We start from the raw sequence: 15,328 nt of genomic DNA, 5'->3' as shown, positions 1-15,328 counted from the left end.
CGCTTCCACACAACCACATGGGTGCAAAACATAGTGCAAAATGCAAGAAGCCTTGATGCTGTCTGCCTGTACTATATACCATATCAATGTCTCTCCAAGCAACTTCACTTCAGTGACCTAAGGCTCCGTCTAGTTCAATTGGCACTCACACAGCCAACCTCCAACTTTGTTTACGCATATGCTGCACACGAGATTGTGTAACAGACCGACAACCTGCCACTTTACGCGAGCTTTGTAATCAGTGCAAATGTTTCGCAGGTATTGTGATCGCTGTTCCCTCATCTCACAAATCAGCTCATACAGACCACCAGATAACTGAACAACGTGCCAGGAGCATTTCACTGCAGCAATTGCTGTTGTGTTTGCGTGGGCGTTACACGTCCTGCTGCCAACTTGGGCGACAATTTTTATGCTCACTGCCCGCCTACTCTACCTTTGAAATAGCAGCAGAAATGAGCCTGTGGGAACAGTTTGAGCTGCCCCTAGCGAAAGAAACACCAGTGAAGCAAGCATCACCCGATACACAATGAGCCAACAACACTGTTCTAGTGAGGAACACCACTTTGTAGGTTCATCTTGTTAATGAAGTGAGCTTCACACTGTTTTTAACAGCTACCGGAGAGCAGGATGTATAGGCAACAGGTGAGGCACCTCGCGCATGTAGAATGCACATGCACCTACACTGGACCACACGGGTAACAGTGTGGCAATGGCTGTGTAAATATTAACTGATCAGGGAGCCAGATAGTGAATGCCGCACTGGTCAAATATGGCAGCTTATCAAATACACCCAACATCCCACTTCCCGCTGATACGTGTGGCCATAAACAGGCATGCACAGCCCAGGCGAGGCCACGCAAAGGAAGATTTTGGCACGAACCACCAAACTCAGCTAGGGGAGGTGCAGATTTCATGTCGTGGAATTTTTAAGGGCTACTTGAACGCAAAAATTTTGGTCTGCCTGTGTGTCTGTCACTCGATTCAGCTGCCCGGCAAAAGTGAAGCAGAATCTGCACAATAAGTTTATATACCCACAGCCAAATCTAAACGTCCAGTCCGGTGGCAATGTTCATACTTGTCAACATTGCTTAACAAGAACACAACATAATGCAAATATGAGGCAAAAAATCATTACGTAAGTAATATTTGCGGTTTTCCCTTATAACAAATTCATGGATGCGTGATTTTTACAATAGCAAATTCTACGTCCACTGCAGAAAAAAAAGTTTACTCCGTCACCTGCTGTTGCCTGCGCCACTGCAGCTTCTGGAGGCATTTTAAGCAATCAAATGGCAACAGTTACGAAAGGTTCCACTAGATAGGTTCCAAATTTTACTTGAAACACACATGGAGAAGGGCAACGTGGTTCTATAAACGCTGAAGTAGGGTGCCTCGATTCACGCGTCTCCGCTGTACTGCAGCGCTGGCATCAAGGCACCTGGCCTGAAGCAGTGGAACGCGGTAAATTTAAACTGACTTGAGCAAACCTCTAGCGTGTTTATCTTAGGAGGAGCAAGACTAAGGTGAACGGGAAAGAGAAAGGAGGCATTTACTTGGCAGGGGCACGAGACTATCGTCTTTTGTCGACATTTGCAACAAAAGGAGCAGATACACAGCCAATTTTTTAAGTGGCAGTTTCCTTTTGTAACTTCTGAAGTAACGTACTGCACTGCCTGTCTGCCCCTCAAGCTTCCCAAAACAAAAAGGAGATAAAGCAGGACAAAATTAATAGAGTCAACCACACGAAACGACCCAGCCTCATGCATGGCAGGTGGGCAGTGCTCAGACTCCACAGAAGCACACAGAGCACGTGCCCTTAGCGTGTTCAAAGGAATGGCAGCTGGGGTGAAGCTGGAAAGAGGGAAGCCACAGCACAGAATCAGCCAAAGCAGCTCTGCAGTAGCACAGCATTCTAGCAAGGCTTCACGAGAAAAGGATGTGCTGCTTTTGACAGTTTTGCAATGACGCAAGAAAGGATGCAGGATTGTTTTTCCTTCCTTCTTTCTCTTCCATTTAGTGATGTCTGCAGAAGTGCTGTGTATGTGGTTGTGTGAGGAGTGGGTACAACTTTGTTGCCTCCTCTCCTGACCCACCCCAATGGGTACAGAAAGGTAAAAAAACGACATGGGCTGCGCCTACAGAACTTTACAAATTGCTTTGATCGCCATACATTTCTACACCCTTAAAAAATTCACAGCTGTGCACTTAGCCTTTTTTTTTTTTTTTGCCTGTCCGAATTTCAAGCAGCAGTTATTTACATGGTGCGTGATAAAGGTCCCAAGAATGAACTACTTGCATAGGAACACGACGACTTTTAACGCCAGGTTTCTGGGCTGTTTGCTCGCAAGCGCCAGCATTCAATGCCAGAAACGGTGTAATTTGATAAAACTGCGGTTCTCCACTGTAAACAACAAAACATTGCGCGCCTGAGTTCTACTTATGACTTTTCCGCTGCCAGTTTTACTTTTTTGCACAAACATAAGTGTAGCCAATACACGCCCATCGAGATTCCCGGCCTGCCATTTCACCTTTTTTCAGGTATCCATAACCACAGCCACGGACGCGGAGAAAACCACGACTCCGGAGATCTGTACTCATTGCGCAAAATGCGCGTGTTTGTCCAGCGCCTCGCACCCTCGAGCCGTTGTCGTGCGCGCAGTGGGAACTGTGCACACAGCCCCTCGCTGCTGCACGGCAGCTCAAAGGGTGCCCCACAACGCCGCGGGAGAGGGACCTCCGCGAGGAGCAAGCCCGCTTTCGCGCGCACACCCACGATGCGGCGGCGAAAAGCGTGCCGTCCATTTCGTGCCGCCAGTTTGCGGCGACGACGGCTTCGCAGCAAACTTCGGCGCAACACGTGCGCTGCGCCGGCATTTCGTGAGCGAGGCGTCACGCTATGGTGCAGCGAAAAAAGCCCGTACGGACGGCCTTCCGCAAGCTGCGGCAGCGGCGGGCCCGCCTGCGGGTGCGAATACGAACGAATTACACGTGTCCGCGAAGTTGCCGCGCACCCCGCACAATGGAGGGAGCTTGTAGATTATAAAGGCCGCCCTCCTCCCCCCACCCGCAAACGACTTCTGCGCGACAAGGCTGAAAGAACATAACTAGCAGACCATACAACCAGACTGTTCCAGTAGTACAGTGGCTGGAATACCAGTAGTTCGCCTACAAACAACACAAGGAACGCAACTCGCGCACCGCACCCGCCGTTGCGAGTTCAACAAGGCCCTTTCAGAGGGAACGCACTTTTGAGACACGCACAGGCCGCCGTTCGAAGTACGTGTGCACGATAAGAGAGCCCAAGAAACCGAGTATCATGCCGCCAAAATTAGCACGCCGACACACCAACAACAAAAAATCAGGCTCCTTCCCTGCACTGCCGTGTGGGCGGCGGTAGTAGCGCAGGATGTATCGCGCGCAGTCCTCGTGATAGGATGGCTGCGGTTGAACGACCATTCGCTTCGCAGCCGTCTCCTGTGTACGAAAAACGCGCAACAAATCCGCTTCAGGGCGTGGAGCCTCCTCAGTACGCCGGCTGCCACGCATCCCCGTATCGAGGATACCAGAGACTGACTTTACTCGTTAGCCGCTCTGAGCCGGCTGAGAACGAATTTCCGTACTCCATTGCGCAATCCCCTCGGTGCTCCCGCTGAGAAGCTTTGAAGTTCGCAGAAAGCACACCTCGCTACTTTGGGAAAGTAGGCACTACTTCTGCAGCATCACTGGATCTACAACCACCGCTGCCAAATACTGCGCTGGAAAACAATTACAGCGATCACAGCCTAGATGGTATGTGGACAGTACAAGTACGGGCGTGTGTATGAACCATGAACGCCGGACTGTGTCCTAACAGCCTGTTCGGTGCGTTGGGAAGACAGCTTGCGTCCTTGCAAGCTGAAACCCACATATCAGCACGCAATCCACCGGACGCACTCGTCGGTCAAGGCCTGCCACCCAAGTACATACGTACGCGCGCGAACTAGTCGGCTCAGCGACGCCGGACTCGTGCATACGGCGGGCGTTTAGCATTCGCAAGCGTACGAGTGCCCCAGGGCGGCGGGATACGAACCGGGCTCGGCAGGCGGGCGCTGATCCGTGTCCTCCTGCGACATGCCTGCAGTCGTTCTGCAATGCAACGCGCAGAAGGCGGGGGCGCGTGCTGTGCAGCGGCGACACTTCCACTTCGTCTACAGCAGTATTCGCGTCATCGGAGCTGGCCCAACAGGCAACAAAGAAGGCGGTGGCTTTGAGGCAGGCAGGTCACTGTTACCGTCACACGTTAGACGCTTCCGCGGGAAAGGTGAGAGGGGAACTTTCCCCAAGCTCCCAGGGAGGAGGAACGGGGATAGGCAAGGAACATGGACGAAGAGAAAGCAGAACGCTCTGTTCCCCATGTTCTTACTTCAAAGGAGGAACTGGCCATTACCGACCCCTCCTTTCCTTTCGATGAACGTACTTTCCACGATCGGATCCCTTCATTAAAGCGAAGCTTTAGTGTCCTCCCTGATGCCGTTGTACGCCAATACGCCCTGCAGCAAAGCCAACTTTCTTTGACGATGATGGTGATGAATTACAGTGGGTCAAGTGAACGGAAAAAAAAACGCTTCCCGTGGACGGAATGGAAACTGGGTTCCCCGCGTTAAGAAGCCGGCGCCTATCCGATTGCTCCATTTCGACATGGTCGAAGCGGTTTGGAAAGCTCAGCGCGACAACCAAAGAATCCGTCACCAGAAGAACGGCGTTGCTCTACGTGCCGTAAGGCTGTTAGCCACAAGACGTTAGGCCTAACTTCCCATTTTGATGTTTAATACGTTAGGCCTAACGTCATGTCTTGGGGTTTAACACCTCAAACCGGCACCCACTCGAAAAAATTGCTCACTGAACGCCAAGCAGCACCCCAAACCCAAACGCTAGGCCGACCAAGTGCACACCCGAGTTGCTGTGGGTATTCTGGAAAAGGGGCGCGTACCTCAAGAGTAGCACATACTCGCAGTGTGGGGATTGGCCAACAAAAGAATCCATCACGAGAAAGCTTCGCGTTAAACCATCGTCGTCGTTTGGAGGAGGGGTGCATGATTTTTTTATTTAATCACCTTACCTGCAGAGCACGGGGTATACACAAATACATAAATTTGTCACATGCGGGAAAAAAAATTCCAAGATACGGCATGCACACCAAACCTTCACAGCAACCCGAGGCGCACCGGGAGACAGCTCCGAAACTCGGCGAGTGTTTCCAAGGGTTGAACGCGTCCTGTTTACCGCAGCTTTTGCTCTGCCGTGACAGCACAGGCAGCGGAACGCGCATCCGTCCGGCCGCGGTGCCCTGACAAGGCCAGAGCACTCTGAGTGACGTCCCAGGCACAAAAGCTGCGCCGTCGATCGCCACGAGACGAGCACGAGCTGCAGTCTCACCCCGGAGGTCACGCCGGTCTGAGCATGCCGCCCCCACGAAGGTGCCACGCTGGGCCGATCTGTACGGCCGCCCAAATGCATGGTCGCTGTCCTAAGAGGAACTGATTTACCACGGCAAATCTAGTGTCGTCCAAACTGAATAACATTAGCTGTTAATGACACTCGGTTTGGCCGTGCGGGCTACACGGCGAAACAAATGCCATTTGATAGTGATGGCGGTGACGATTAGCAAGCTCGCAAAATTATAGTCCAAGTGCATCTAAAATGTTTTCATACGTAATAGTTATTTAAAACAAAATAAAAAAATATTTTTCTTTGTATTAAAAAAAAAAAGAAATAAGTCACCGCTGTAGGTGACATGGACATCACAAGCCGAAACAGGTCCGGAAGAAATCCGAATCAGGGTAGCAGTGAAAAATGGCAGAACTTTGCTGTGGCAGCTGCGTCAAAAACAATATCAAGAGGGGAATAGAAGTTAACTGCCAGTTTTTAGAAACAGTATTTTTTGGTTTATTACGGAACTTTCTTGTCTAGTGACGCGCCACTGCTGCAGAGAGTACTCCGCTGAATGAACTAGAAAACCTCATTTAGCCGCTGAATGCCATTCGGTGTTCTCGTGTAGTGCCGAACTAATGACATTTAGAGCAAATGCTCTAAAATGTATTTAGATCTGTCGTGTGACAGGGGTATTGCGAAGGGGTATGCGAAGCGCCCTCTCGAATGAGTGCTTCGCATATTCCGTTCCATGTTCTTTGTACTTGCACGTGGATTGAAACTCTATGCTTGAAAATACGGTGATGTGTGGGTTCGTTCTCGGCCAGACTAGGCATGATTTGCAGGACGCGAAACTGAACAATAGGGCCTTTTCCTTGTGGTCGTCCACTTTCTGGTTGCAAATCGCCCAAACTGTACTCTTCTGGGAAGAATTACCCACTCCACCGCGGTTAGACCAACAAGCATCAATACTCTACACGACGCATTTTATTCGAAAAGGGCAAAGTTTCTGCAACAGCCAATGTGTACCAAGAACTAAGTAAGCGGTGGCACGTTGGAAGCGACTGGGGGATGGTTTTACGTGGTAGTAATCGATTGCTGCTTTCTTTTTAATTCATCCCCTACCGTTCGTCCACCCGACACGCAGACTACCAAAAGTTAAAAAAAAACAAAAAAAAACACCCGACCGACGGCTGCTAGTACAAAACGAAAGCATGAACATGCAACGACGGATAATCCTGCATTCTGATAAGAGTGCTCGGCTGGAGGAAGCCCTTCTTTTTGGTGGGTATCAAGAGAGCCGGTCGTGGTATCAAGTGGCGCCCTACAGTGGTACGAAGAGCCCGCGTATGATAACGCGGCAACCAAATGGCATTGGCCAAGTGCCAAGAACGGAGCCGTAAAGATGGTGCGAGGTCGCGAACGTTTGGGTCAAAATCTGCCACATTGTGGAAGGGCGCGCGTGACCACTGGGTAGTAACAACGAGGGGGAACAAAAAAGAAGGTTACGAAATGCGTCGGTTATACTGTCACGGGCCACGCCACAATATTGCTCGGAAGCCGGCGATTCCACGGTTGTAAACATGATAATAGAACGACACAACCTCTTTTAAAACGAAGCTCGCTTTGCCTCTTTCCACCGAATTTGAACTTTGCTGTCCGTCTGGAAAGGTATACGGCGCGTCGAGGGTGGGTTACATGTGGCATTCGCGAGGGAAGGGAGAGCAACCCGACGAAGAGCATGGGAAGGGAACACTATGCTACACAGCAACCATGGGAATCAAACAGAACGCCGGCGCTAGCTTGAACACGCACCGGGGTCAAAGCAGCACTGGACACAGTGGCTCGGAAGAAGCGCCGAGCCGCGAAGCGTGCTTTGGAACGAGGAGTTTCGATGTATCGCATTAGGGTGGTCTTGAACGAGAAGTGGAGCAGGTGCATGCATGCAAGTACAAACTTCAAGCAGGACGAGTTCACCAGCGGAAGAAAGTTTCGCTTTAATACCCATCCCCACATAAAACGGGATCTGCATGATTTTAAATGCAGAGCATTTCTTTAACTCACAATGTCACCCGTCCGTTGGCGATCGGCATCCGCAACCAGCCAGCTCGTGCGCCCCTCCCCCGCTCCTCCTCGCTCTCAACAACAGGTGCGGGCGCGCATGCGCGTGCTCCGGCGCTAAAAGAGGCGTTGCAGCAGCAGGTGCTACCTCAGGTTGGAGTCGAGAACCCTTCCAATCCACGGGTTGAACGCGTTCACGCGCTTCTCGGCGGGGGTCCTCGCGTGAAGCACGCACGGACGCGACGCGCCAGCCCGCAGAATCTCCGAGTACTCCTCCCCGGACCGCACGTCGAAGGCGCGCAGGAACTCGTCCAAGCTCGCAAACTCCCCGTGCTCCAACGCCTCGTGCATTTCGTCGTACTTGGCCTTCAAGCGCCATCGACGCACCCGTACGACAACAACAACTACAACTACCACCGCCAACTACCACAACCTACGCCACGTGACCACCCCCAATGCTCTGCATTTACTCGTGTCCCTCGCGCGGGGGCATGCGACGGAGGGGTTTTTTTTTTTTTTTTGCGCTACCATTTCTTCTCCGCAATGAGAAGTGCGTGACGACAGCACCCTGGTCGATGGCTGACCGCAAGCTTCAGGATTTTTTTTTTTAGCGAAGTTCTATGTGCCTCACTGTTGGCGTTCGATATCCCGCCAAAACGCACTGCAGGAAAGCCAACTTTACACAATGGGTTTCACAAAACGATGACGGTGGTAAGCGAAAGTACTTTAAGCGCCTCAAGAAAAAAAATCAAAGCCGTTCCACTCAATGTGAAAGCTGTCGGAAGTGCACAGCAGCGATTCGCCATAATGGGCTGTAACGCCGTTATCCGCCCACTGCTACCACCCAATGGAATTCAAATTTCCCGCCGTCGCAGTGCTCACGCGCCCCCTGCTTGAAACTGCGCCAGCGGAGTTCCGTACTTTTTGTGCCTCCGTTTCTTCCCGCACGTGCTCGCGTTGCACTGCCTTTTTTTTTTTTTTCGCTTACTATCGTAAAAACCAAGCCAATGAGCGTTCCTAACTTTCCTAACTAAATGAACGCCGCGCTGTCGGTTAATTGCGTATATTTTGCCTCAAATGTACATACAGTTTTCTTTGCGCTAAACAACGGGGAGGTGTACGACAAGCGACAGCGGTTCGCGAGCTTCGAACGCTTATGACAATATAAACCGCTTGGCTTTCGAAGCCTCTGGGTTACGCCACGACGACAGCCGCTACGGCGGAACGCCGTGTGGCTGTACTTGGGTCCAGCGAGCGAGCTACGACGACAAGGCGAGCACGTAATGTGCTCTGCACTTAAAACACTCCCCGTGGTCAGCACTGATCTATCCGATTGCGCCATTCCAACACGGTCGAAGCAGTTTGAATTTTGGACTTGACTTTCACTCAGGTTGCATGGGGGAAAAGCTCCGCGCTTCAACCATCTTTCTCGTTAGACGACAGGAAAGGGGCTTCGAATATTTTTTCTTGCGTTGGGAGAGCTGAACGCAACCTTACTACCATTTGTGCAACGACTAGGACGCGTCGTTCCGCGCGTGACACGTTAAGCCGCAGCGGCGTCACGGCATGTAACACGGCATGTAATCAACCCACAGCCCGCGAGAAAATACAACAGCCCCTCTGAAGCCGCGCAATGAGCGGGATTTCTGGTAAAACAAAATCCGCTGCTCCGGCGTCCGAGGATGGAGAGAGAGAGAAAGATAAACTTTTATTGAGGGAAAATAGGTTTAAGGAGCGGGGTGGCTGCCGGCACAAGTCTGGCGGCGACAGTGGCAGCTCTGTCCACGAGTGAGGCTTGGACTCCCGGGTCAGAGCTACCCAGCGCTCCCCCCAATGCCCGTCTGAGGTGATTGAGGGGAAGAGGTCAAGAGGGCAGCCCCACATAGAGTGGGGGACTGTAGCACGAATACCACACGCGGGGCAGTTAGGAGATGGGTACATGTAGGGATGAATGTGGTAAAGTACCGCACTGCAACGGAGAGTGTGAACGGGTGAGTTCTAGATGTGCGGGGGGATATATCATGGAAAGTTGCCAGTGTATCCCTGGCGGATCTGGCTCCATGGTAGGTAGGGGAAGAGGCTGGGGCACGCTCGGATCGCGAGTCCTCGAGCGACGTCATGGGCTGCCTCGTCTAAAATGGGCCGGAGTCCATATCAACTACACAGGGGAGGTTGGGGGATTTCGGAATAGAATTTTGAACGCAAGCGGCTATATGCGTCCGGGAGCAAAATTTTGGACGGCCGTTTTGGAATCAGCCGGCCTGCTGAACAATGCTAACGCTATTTCCGCCTCCTCCACCTCCGTTGGGTGGGAAGTGCGAACCATGAGAGAATTTACAGGGGGGCTGTCGGACATGCATCGTGATGACGGTATTCAGCGGCGTCTACATACTGTATATATAAGGATTGTAAGACGCTTTTCCAGCGCCCGTACCCTATGCAATCTTCGGTCTGCGTTATGCGTTGGGTGCATATTGCGGGGCAGAGGCCGAACAATGAACTTAGCGTGGGTGGCGAAAACGGCAATTAATTTTGTGACATTCGATGACGTTAGCGTGCAGGTAAGGGAGGGAATACGTTATCCTGCTGACGACTAACGCCTGAATCAAACGAAGCCTCTCCTCTTCTCGTAGGCCCTGTCGCCGGTTAGTTATTCGTTTGATAAGACCGATTGTTTGGATTACAATATGAATTGGGTGTTTGCCCTGTTGTGCTGTACGAGTAACCTCAGCAACTTGAGGGTGCGTGTACTTCTGGAATCGGGTGGTCAACAAGAAAAAATTTAACGTTGGGTGGAGCTTTCGCTCCACCTGACTCTGGCTCCACGTTTAGGTGGCAGACGGAGCAATTCCGACGTAGCGGATGAACAGGTAAGGCCAGCCAGTTTGGTTTCCTCCGCTACAATTTGAGCGCCGGTTTGGAGGGTTTCTTCAATGTGCGCATCACTGCCTTTTTTTGCGGTAGGGGTAGCGTCATGCTGTATGTGGCGCATTGAACTCGCCTACGATTATTAGCGCGTGATGGGCAATCTCCTTCTTTATTAGGGAGAACAGAAGATTAAAATTGTGGGTATGTGCTTTAGGGCTACTGTATACGTTAAGAATATGAAGTCTAGTGGAGGTCCGCTTAATGGGGTACAAGACCACCAGGTCGTGGGGAATATTTACGCTGTCGAATTGAATTCTTTCGGCTGGAATATTGCGCTGTATTAGAATGGCCGTTGTGGGGTCATCGTAACACTGCTTTATATCTAGTGAGTTTCACTATTGTTCGTGTTTCCTGCATAGCAATAACTTCCGGGGGTGCCTCCATAGATTGTACAAGAATCTGCAGGTTTCCTCGTTTTCGTCGATAGCCCCTGCAATTCCACTGCCCGATTCGAACGGTTTCGGCGGAGCTACTCATGGCGCTGGTCATACTGTCTGTCTATTAGCGGAATTGTCGGTAACATGTACAACCCCATAGCATATGCCTCCGGGGATGGAGGCGACTAGGCTAGCGGACGCAGCGCTTCCTGTATCGTGATCGCGAGATCACGTGCATGGCCCGTCGCATCAAGAACAATCGGGCACGCGCGAAGCTCGTCGTCCCTCAAGCAACCGCCGGTGCTGGAGGAATCCGACAGGTATCAAATGCACTGTGTTCCCAGCCGTCCTTGCAACATCGTGGGCGAGGACACAGACACAACATTACTCGCCGTTCGGCCAGAGTCCATCGGTGGCGGTCGGATGACGTGGCCCTTCTCGAGGGACAATCGAATTTCCGCAGCATTTACTGCGGGACACAATGTCCGCTCAACTGCAGAATTTGCAAGCAGCAGTTTGCAAGAAGCGCCAAGACTGCTGTCTCGCGAATAGAAACTTCCGGTAACGAAACACAAAAGCAGACTTCTCGGGAAATTTGAGAACCGCTTTTATCAGATGATCGCTCACTTCGCAGACATGACAGTTGGGGTCGCTGCTTACAGCAGGCCTTACGCAAGAAGGCACGTGTGTGTGTAGTACAACAGAAGCAGCGCAAGTACACACGCGCAACAGAAGGTACAACAGAAGCAGTGCAAGTACACGCGAGCGTGTGCATTCCAGCATAATTTCGGTTTCAAGGAAAGGAGCTATGTTTTTATGCTGCGAAGGCTGCACACAGGCTAAGGAATCTTTCAAAGCAGTCCCATGTAGCTACAAAAACGTACGTCACATTTTAAACGAAACAAAACACGCTAGTACACTCGATACATTATGTGGCATCATTTGTCCAGTAATTTTCACTACCTTCGAACGTAACTGCTTGGACGGCAGTGCAACGCAATATCGTAATTTCTTTATATCAGAAATACCTATGCCATCAACCCATTTCAAACTGTTTAAACCTGCTTGCTGCCCTTGCACTAGCCTTGTTGAAAAAAAGGTTTGGTGCAAGACCCACTGCACTAGAAAAAGTTTTTCCTTATTATGGAAGCCTCTTTGCTGCATTTAAAACATATGGCATGGGATCGGGTTTTTTCGAGAATCCCTTCTTTTGTCCCGCCTTCCCTTTTGTTTTCATTTTCCTTCAAAATAGCACATACCATCTGGCCCACCAACAAACCCTTCTGCAACAAAAAAACCATACTGCATGGACTGTTCAGACGTCTCGCAAAGGCATATTGAAATTAAAAAAAGAGAAATCGGAGGGCTAGGAAACACTCAACTGACCGATTTTCACAAGTATGATCTGCTACATGGCTCCTTGTAGTAAACAGGGGCAGTTGCTCTCCCCCGTAAGACTCGGAGTTAATTTCAAGATCCAGAATAAACTTTCAAGATTAATTAGTGCCCTTGGTGATAAATGGAACAAATTAAGAAAGAATAAGGAAGGAAACAATCATTAATTTATCTTGCACATCTGCCGAAACATAAGTTGCTTCATTCAGTTCCCATTACGTTGATTACCGCAAGCAAAATTTGTGAATTCAGCATAATACAGAACCGTTGCCCAATGGGAGCAAATACCAAGAAACAAATTTAAATGGCAGGTGCCACTGTGCAAAAACAACATGGTAGCCAAGAATTACGCTGTCATTCATTGATGGGACGCTCTAGTACGCGTGCTTAGAAGCTTGCTCCTTCAATCTTCCCTTCATAAAAAAATGTTTACACTGCAATGTCATTATCATGAATGTGCTTGCACTGAATTGCAGTTTTGCAACTGAACACACTCATTAATTCATTCCGTTCACGTTACTTTAAAGGCGTCATTCCAGTAGCCCATACAAGCAGTCCATAAATGCTGTTCGCATGCCTCCAGCATTGTTTGTGGGCATTGCTGTTTGCATTCTGTTGACAAATGTATTGCCTTTCTTGTTCCTCGCAGAAATGTTTACACTTCAGAAACATCGCAACGAGTAATTCCACAGCGTGTGGATATAGAGCACACATACATAGGCAGATATGCTTTGCGCGAGATGAGCTTCTAGAGCCATCTTCTCAGTGTAAAAACAGGCACCTGCTCTATAGCAGCGTCAGAAAAACATACTGAAGGCGAGGAAGGGGCAGGTTTAGAAATCGTAAGCTGTTTAATAATCAGCAGTCTCCCCTTAGCAGCCTACTAGGCAGCATGTCTACGATATGCTGGAAGCATGGAATAGGCTCATGAACAACATCCCGTGCTGTGACACAAAGCTGCAATCCCCTTCTCCCCCTGCATAAAAACCAGAGGCACTGTTTCTCATCAGCACTTGAAACGTAATTAGAAGGAGGGTGCTTGACACGGAGGGCAGCGGTGTTTCGTCCTCATTAACCAAACTCCTCTCAAATATTCGACTGCAGTAATTCTGCCAGCACTAAAACAGTGTTTTTGCAATAAAAAACTGATAGCAAGTTAACTTTGATTGCCTCTTATCAGAAAAGGGAAGTGTCATTTTCCTGCACTCAATAACAGCAGCTGTTTTGCAGCTACAGGAAGCATTCCCTTCCCATGGCATATGATCAATACACGATTCAGTGGACCGAGCTGATACAGCTCAGAGAAACTGAAAACAGTGACTGGGATGCCTTCAGCATTGGTGAGGATACTGCTCTAAACCAAATTTTGTCTGGAATTCAGTGAGCTGTAACCAACAATCAGTCATAAATTTTTTCTTTATGAATGCAACATTTCGGAATCATTCTGTTGCATTCAGGACCACACCATTGTGGCAATAGGTTCACTGTTCCAGTAACCAAAATAACGAGTCACCTATACACCCAATAATGGCAATGTCCATTACAATACGGAGATCCAGTTGGCAGAACGAAGGTGGTTGCACATAAACGTACAATGCAGCTGCAATTCATTTTTGCATCACGACATCGGGGGCAGCCACTGTGAGTCAACAGTACGAGTGCAGAAAGAAGCCTATGGTATAGTAGCCGAAGCAGAGGTCAGACGGAAGAGGTGTCAAAGGCAGACCGGGCATGCAACTTGGCACAGCAGAATGATGTATCTTTCTCTCAGGCCTGCTTTTGGAGTAACTTTGCCTCCGTTGTCATGCTTCCTCCCTCATCTCTCCTCCTTTTTGACGTGCCTGGATTGGCATCCCATGGTCGGAATCGCAAAAGCAGCGCACTAGCCCGCAAGCTCCGGTCAGCGACAGGGATGCCAACCGCCGTGCAAGTCTGTCAACCCTCAGAAACAAAAGTAAAAAAAAAAAAGTACTAAGCAAGAATGCACAACAGCAGCTTGCGCGTTTTCGTGTCCTGCCCTCTTATCTCAGAGACAGCTTTCGAGCAGGACGGTGACTAACACGGAGGCATCGCTCTATCGCACCGCGATTTTCCGTTTTCCAAGGCGCGAAGGACCGCCAAGGCGAGGCTTCTATTTGTTGAAATCAGTGCACAAAAAGTACTCAACCGCGGCCCAGAGTAGGCATATCCTAAGGCGGTAGGTTATGGGGCGGGTTTTTAACTGCAGTTCGCGTTGCCTGCTTTACCGCAAACGAGCCATCGAGCTTACGGCGCGTGAGGGGGTACCACAGTGGCATCTTTCACGGCGTCGACGGTGCACAGCGCACGGGCGAATAAAGGAGGATGCCGCCGTTCTGCCTCTTATCGAAGTCGAGGTCAGACGCAGCGTGTTCTCACGACAACTTGGTCCTCCTGTTCGCTTTACCTGCTGCGACATCAGCGTCACGCACGCGCGCTCTACTTCACAGTTGCTTCGGGGGAAAATTTTTTTTTTCCCCGAGGATTTACGGACAGCAGAGCGCGTACTGCGCGCTTTCTTGTCGGTTTCACCCATACATAACAAAGCACACTAATCCCGCATGCGTTAAAAAACCGCGGACGTTTCGCGGCTATGATGACACACCTTCCATAAAAGCGCAGGGAAAAGCAGGTGAGCGCACGCGAAATAACGTGCCTGAAACTGCAAGACACTCGTCGCGCGCAAGCACAGAGAGGTGCAGTGAATGGGCTTACCCTGTCCGGCCACGGTAGGTCGGTGCACGGTTTCCTACAGGGAGGCGCTAAACAAGCACCGAGTCACTTATTTCCATATCGGGCATGGCGCTGGCGGGGAGACACTGGGCTTCTTCCAAACCTAGCAGACAGACTACCAGGCACTTGGGGGCCGGCTCGCAGCGCCCACAACTTCGCGCACGCGCGAACAATGCCCTGCGGCGTAAGAAACTGTTGTCGCAAGCGGCGAATCAAATGTCCCTCACACCAAGCTTGCGGTTACATCTACCCCCCACATTGCCAAACGCTCCGTTGCTTGCCTTTCGTTCCTCCGTACGTCCGTTCCTGAATACCGTACCTGCTGCAGCAAATCCCCGCAAAAAGCGGAACAACATGGCGTCTTAACGGAAGTTACGCATCTCAGGATTCCCTCCTCGACTCTCTCA

The 15,328-nt window shown here is 50.4% G+C and overlaps 1 protein-coding gene across 3 annotated transcripts in view; it reads right to left on the bottom strand.

The window, feature by feature from the left end:
- The window catches only part of Spec2 (CDC42 small effector protein Spec2), a 23,529-nt gene extending 8,201 nt beyond the window's left edge, over nt 1-15,328 (bottom strand). The window contains exon 1 of one of the 3 annotated variants that reach the window (XM_077706280.1): nt 14,904-15,328. The gene's annotated coding sequence lies outside the window, so the exon portion shown is untranslated. The remainder of the gene's footprint in view (nt 1-14,903) is intronic. The other 2 variants (XM_077706279.1, XM_077706281.1) reach the window with 2 other exon arrangements.

The sequence above is a fragment of the Haemaphysalis longicornis genome, unplaced genomic scaffold (genome assembly GCF_048455015.1).
Source record: "Haemaphysalis longicornis isolate Haplotype H1 unplaced genomic scaffold, Haemaphysalis longicornis Haplotype H1 scaffold_4, whole genome shotgun sequence".
In the NCBI taxonomy this organism is placed as follows: domain Eukaryota; kingdom Metazoa; phylum Arthropoda; class Arachnida; order Ixodida; family Ixodidae; genus Haemaphysalis; species Haemaphysalis longicornis.
This window is presented reverse-complemented; position numbering and strand designations above follow the sequence as displayed.